Below are 7,003 nucleotides of genomic sequence, written 5' to 3' on the forward strand. Positions count from 1 at the left end.
AATGTTGGAACTTGGCATGGTATCATCATTTCACCCACATAGCATGTGCAAAAGAGTATAGAGGGTTACGGCAAAAACTGGACGCACTTCGTGTACAAACTGGACAATCTCTTTCGAAGTATCAGGGTTTCTGACGAAAACGCATCTGTTACACGGGCACTTCATTTTTTTTAAACTTATTTGAACTCCAGACTTTTTTGCGTTCCGTACACACCATTCAAAGCGACATCATCAATTTTCAATACTTTCTGACATCATTTGCTATTTTTCAGTCATTTACCGATTTGTTTAGAGAGCTAAATGACCGTGAAATTGAAAATCACTACAAAATGAACTCTGAAAATGTTGGAACTTGGCATGGTATCATCATTTCACCCACATAGCATGTGCAAAAGAGTATAGAGGGTTACGGCAAAAACTGGACGCACTTCGTGTACAAACTGGACAATCTCTTTCGAAGTATCAGGGTTTCTGACGAAAACGCATCTGTTACACGGGCACTTCATTTTTTTCAAACTTATTTGAACTCCAGCCTTTTTTTGCATTCCGTACACACCATTCAAAACGACGTCATCAATTTTCAATACTTTATGACATCATTTGCTATTTTCAGTCATTTACCGATTTGTTTAGAGAGCTAAATGACCGTGAAATTGAAAATCACTACAAAATGAACTCTGAAAATGTTGGAACTTTGCATGGTATCATCATTTCACCCACATAGCATGTGCAAAAGATTATAGAGGGTTACGGCAAAAACTGGACGCACTTCATGTACAAACTGGACAATCTCTTTCGAAGTATCAGGGTTTCTCACGAAAACTCATCTGTTACACGGGCACTTCATTTTTTTCAAACTTATTTGAACTCCACACTTTTTTTGCGTTCCGTACACACCATTCAAAGCGACGTCATCAATTTTCAATACTTTCTGACATCATTTGCTATTTTTCAGTCATTTACCGATTTGTTTAGAGAGCTGAATGACCGTGAAATTGAAAATCACTAAAAATGAACTCTGAAAATGTTGGAACTTTGCATGGTATCATCATTTCACCCACATAGCATGTGCAAAAGAGTATAGAGGGTTACGCCAAAAACTGGATGCACTTCGTGTACAAACTGGACAATCTCTTTCGAAGTACCAGGGTTTCTGACGAAAACTCATCTGGTACACGGGCACTTCATTTTTTTCAAACTTATTTGAACTCCAGACTTTTTTTGCGTTCCGTACACACCATTGAAAACGACATCATCAATTTTCAACACTTTCTGACATCATTTGCTATTTATCAGTCATTTACCGATTTGTTTGGAGAGCTAAATGACCGTGAAATTGAAAATCACTACAAAATGAACTCTGAAAATGTTGGAACTTGGCATGGTATCATCATTTCACCCACATAGCATGTGCAAAAGAGTATAGAGGGTTACGGCAAAAACTGGACGCACTTCGTGTACAAACTGGACAATCTCTTTCGAAGTATCAGGGTTTCTGACGAAAACTCATCTGTTACACGGGCACTTCATTTTTTCAAACTTATTTGAACTCCAGACTTTTTTTGCGTTCCGTACACACCATTCAAAGCGACGTCATCAATTTTCAATACTTTCTGACATCATTTGCTATTTTTCAGTCATTTACCGATTTGTTTAGAGAGCTAAATGACCGTGAAATTTAAAATCACTACAAAATGAACTCTGAAAATGTTGGAACTTGGCATGGTATCATCATTTCACCCACATAGCATGTGCAAAAGAGTATAGAGGGTTACGGCAAAAACCGGACGCACTTCGTGTACAAACTGGACAATCTCTTTCGAAGTATCAGGGTTTCTGACGAAAACTCATCTGTTACACGGGCACTTCATTTTTTTCAAACTTATTTGAACTCCAGCATTTTTTTGCGTTCCGTACACACCATTCAAAACGACGTCATCAATTTTCAATACTTTCTGACATAATTTGCTATTTTTCAGTCATTTATCGATTTGTTTAGAGAGCTAAATGACCGTGAAATTGAAAATCACTAAAAATGAACTCTGAAAATGTTGGAACTTTGCATGGTATCATCATTTCACCCACATAGCATGTGCAAAAGATTATAGAGGGTTACGGCAAAAACTGGACGCACTTCATGTACAAACTGGACAATCTCTTTCGAAGTATCAGGGTTTCTGACGAAAACTCATCTGTTACACGGGCACTTCATTTTTTTCAAACTTATTTGAACTCCAAACTTTTTTTGCGTTCTGTACACACCATTCAAAGCGACGTCATCAATTTTTAATACTTTCTGACATCATTTGCTATTTTTCAGTCATTTACCGATTTGTTTAGAGAGCTAAATGACCGTGAAATTGAAAATCACTACAAAATGAACTCTGAAAATGTTGGAACTTGGCATGGTATCATCATTTCACCCACATAGCATGTGAAAAAGAGTATAGAGGGTTACGGCAAAAACTGGACGCACTTCGTGTACAAACTGGACAATCTCTTTCGAAGTATCAGGGTTTCTGACGAAAACTCATATGTTACACGGGCACTTCATTTTTTTCAAACTTATTTGAACTCCAGCCTTTTTTGCGTTCCGTACACACCATTCAAACGACATCATCAATTTTCAATACTTTTTGACATCATTTGCTATTTTCCAGTCATTTACCGATTTGTTTAGAGAGCTAAATGACCGTGAAATTGAAAATCACTACAAAATGAACTCTGAAAATGTTGGAACTTGGCATGGTATCATCATTTCACCCACATAGCATGTGCAAAAGAGTATAGAGGGTTACGGCAAAAACTGGACGCACTTCGTGTACAAACTGGACAATCTCTTTCGAAGTATCAGGGTTTCTGACGAAAACTCATCTGTTACACGGGCACTTCATTTTTTTCAAACTTATTTGAACTCCAAACTTTTTTTGCGTTCCGTACACACCATTCAAAGCGACGTCATCAATTTTCAATACTTTCTGACATCATTTGCTATTTTTCAGTCATTTACCGATTTGTTTAGAGAGCTAAATGACCGTGAAATTGAAAATCACTACAAAATGAACTCTGAAAATGTTGGAACTTGGCATGGTATCATCATTTCACCCACATAGCATGTGCAAAAGAGTATAGAGGGTTACGCCAAAAACTGGACGCACTTCGTGTACAAACTGGACAATCTCTTTCGAAGTATCAAGGTTTCTGACGAAAACTCATCTGGTACACGGGCACTTCATTTTTTTCAAACTTATTTGAACTCCAGACTTTTTTTGCGTTCCGTACACACCATTCAAAATGACATCATCAATTTTCAATACTTTCTGACATCATTTGCTATTTTTCAGTCATTTACCGATTTGTTTAGAGAGCTAAATGACCGTGAAATTGAAAATCACTACAAAATGAACTCTGAAAATGTTGGAACTTGGCATGGTATCATCATTTCACCCACATAGCATGTGCAAAAGAGTATAGAGGGTTACGGCAAAAACTGGATGCACTTCGTGTACAAACTGGACAATCTCTTTCGAAGTATCAGGGTTTCTGACGAAAACTCATCTGTTACACGGGCACTTCATTTTTTCAAACTTATTTGAACTCCAGACTTTTTTTGCGTTCCGTACACACCATTCAAAGCGACGTCATCAATTTTCAATACTTTCTGACATCATTTGCTATTTTTCAGTCATTTATCGATTTGTTTAGAGAGCTAAATGACCGTGAAATTGAAAATTACTACAAAATGAATTCTGAAAATGTTGGAACTTGGCATGGTATCATCATTTCACCCACATAGCATGTGCAAAAGAGTATAGAGGGTTACGGCAAAAACTGGATGCACTTCGTGTACAAACAGGACAATCTCTTTCGTAGTACCAGGGTTTCTGACGAAAACTCATCTGGTACACGGGCACTTCATTTTTTTCAAACTTATTTGAAGTCTAGGCTTTTTTTGCGTTCCGTACACACCATTCAAAGCGACGTCATCAATTTTCAATACTTTCTGACATCATTTGCTATTTTTCAGTCATTTATCGATTTGTTTAGAGAGCTAAATGACCGTGAAATTGAAAATCACTACAAAATGAATTCTGAAAATGTTGGAACTTGGCATGGTATCATCATTTCACCCACATAGCATGTGCAAAATAGTATAGAGGGTTACGGCAAAAACTGGATGCACTTCGTGTACAAACAGGACAATCTCTTTCGTAGTATCAGGGTTTCTGACGAAAACTCATCTGGTACACGGGCACTTCATTTTTTTCAAACTTATTTGAAGTCTAGGCTTTTTTTGCGTTCCGTACACACCATTCAAAGCGACGTCATCAATTTTCAATACTTTCTGACATCATTTGCTATTTTTCAGTCATTTATCGATTTGTTTAGAGAGCTAAATGACCGTGAAATTGAAAATCACTACAAAATGAATTCTGAAAATGTTGGAACTTGGCATGGTATCATCATTTCACCCACATAGCATGTGCAAAAGAGTATAGAGGGTTACGGCAAAAACTGGATGCACTTCGTGTACAAACAGGACAATCTCTTTCGTAGTATCAGGGTTTCTGACGAAAACTCATCTGGTACACGGGCACTTCATTTTTTTCAAACTTATTTGAACTCCAGACTTTTTTTGCGTTCCGTACACACCATTCAAAGCGACGTCAACAATTTTCAATACTTTCTGACATCATTTGCTATTTTTCAGTCATTTACCGATTTGTTTAGAGAGCTAAATGACCGTGAAATTGAAAATCATTACAAAATGAACTCTGAAAATGTTGGAACTTGGCATGGTATCATCATTTCACCCACATAGCATGTGCAAAAGAGTATAGAGGGTTACGGCAAAAACTGGACGCACTTCGTGTACAAACAGGACAATCTCTTTCGTAGTATCAGGGTTTCTGACGAAAACTCATCTGGTACACGGGCACTTCATTTTTTTCAAACTTATTTGAACTCCAGACTTTTTTTGCGTTCCGTACACACCATTCAAAGCGACGTCATCAATTTTCAATACTTTCTGACATCATTTGCTATTTTTCAGTCATTTACCGATTTGTTTAGAGAGCTAAATGATCGTGAAATTGAAAATCACAACAAAATGAACTCTGAAAATGTTGGAACTTGGCATGGTATCATCATTTCACCCACATAGCATGTGCAAAAGAGTATAGAGGGTTAGGGCAAAAACTGGACGCACTTCGTGTACAAACTGGACAATCTCTTTCGAAGTATCAGGGTTTCTGACGAAAACTCATCTGTTACACGGGCACTTCATTTTTTCAAACTTATTTGAAGTCCAGGCTTTTTTTGCGTTCCGTACATACCATTGAAAACCACGTCATCAATTTTCAATACTTTCTGACATCATTTGCTATTTTTCAGTCATTTACCGATTTGTTTAGAGAGCTAAATGACCGTGAAATTGAAATCACTAGAAAATGAACTCTGAAAATGTTGGAACTGGGCATGGTATCATCATTTCACCCACATAGCATGTGCAAAAGAGTATAGAGGGTTACGGCAAAAACTTGACGCACTTCGTGTACAAACTGGACAATCTCTATCGAAGTATCAGGGTTTCTGACGAAAACTCATCTGTTACACGGGCACTTCATTTTTTCAAACTTATTTGAACTCCAGGCTTTTTTTGCGTTCCGTACATACCATTGAAAACCACGTCATCAATTTTCAATACTTTCTGACATCATTTGCTATTTTTCAGTCATTTACCGATTTGTTTAGAGAGCTAAATGACCGTGAAATTGAAAATCACTACAAAATGAACTCTTAAAATGTTGGAACTTGGCATGGTATCATCATTTCACCCACATAGCATGTGCAAAAGAGTATAGAGGGTTACGGCAAAAACTGGACGCAATTCGTGTACAAACTGGACAATCTCTTTCGAAGTATCAGCGTTTCTGACGAAAACACATCTGTTACACGGGCACTTCATTTTTTTCAAACTTATTTGAAGTCCATGCTTTTTTTGCGTTCCGTACACACCATTCAAAGCGACGTCATCAATTTTCAATACTTTCTGACATCATTTGCTATTTTTCAGTCATTTACCGATTTGTTTAGAGAGCTAAATGATCGTGAAATTGAAAATCAGTACAAAATGAATTCGGAAAATGTTGGAACTTGGCATGGTATCATCATTACACCCACATAGCATGTGCAAAAGAGTATAGAGGGTTACGGCAAAAACTGGATGCACTTCGTGTACAAACAGGACAATCTCTTTCGTACTATCAGGGTTTCTGACCAAAACTCATCTGGTACACGGGCACTTCATTTTTTTCAAACTTATTTGAACTCCGGACTTTTTTTGCGTTCCGTACACACCATTCAAAGCGACGTCATCAATTTTCAATACTTTCTGACATCATTTGCTATTTTTCAGTCATTTACCGATTTGTTTAGAGAGCTAAATGACCGTGAAATTGAAAATCACTACAAAATGAAATCTGAAAATGTTGGAACTTGGCATGGTATCATCATTTCACCCACATAGCATGTGCAAAAGAGTATAGAGGGTTACGGCAAAAACTAGACGCACTTCGTGTACAAACAGGACAATCTCTTTCGTAGTATCAGGGTTTCTGACGAAAACGCATCTGTTACACGGGCACTTCATTTTTTTCAAACTTATTTGAACTACAGACTTTTTTGCGTTCCGTACACACCATTCAAAGCGACATCATCAATTTTCAATACTTTCTGACATCATTTGCTATTTTTCAGTCATTTACCGATTTGTTCAGAGAGCTAAATGACCGTGAAATTGAAAATCACTACAAAATGAACTCTGAAAATGTTGGAACTTGGCATGGTATCATCATTTCACCCACATAGCATGTGCAAAAGAGTATAGAGGGTTACGGCAAAAACTGGACGCACTTCGTGTACAAACTGGACAATCTCTTTCGAAGTATCAGGGTTTCTGACGAAAACGCATCTGTTACACGGGCACTTCATTTTTTTCAAA

The sequence above is a fragment of the Aegilops tauschii genome, chromosome 5 (genome assembly GCF_002575655.3).
Source record: "Aegilops tauschii subsp. strangulata cultivar AL8/78 chromosome 5, Aet v6.0, whole genome shotgun sequence".
In the NCBI taxonomy this organism is placed as follows: Eukaryota; Viridiplantae; Streptophyta; class Magnoliopsida; order Poales; family Poaceae; genus Aegilops; species Aegilops tauschii.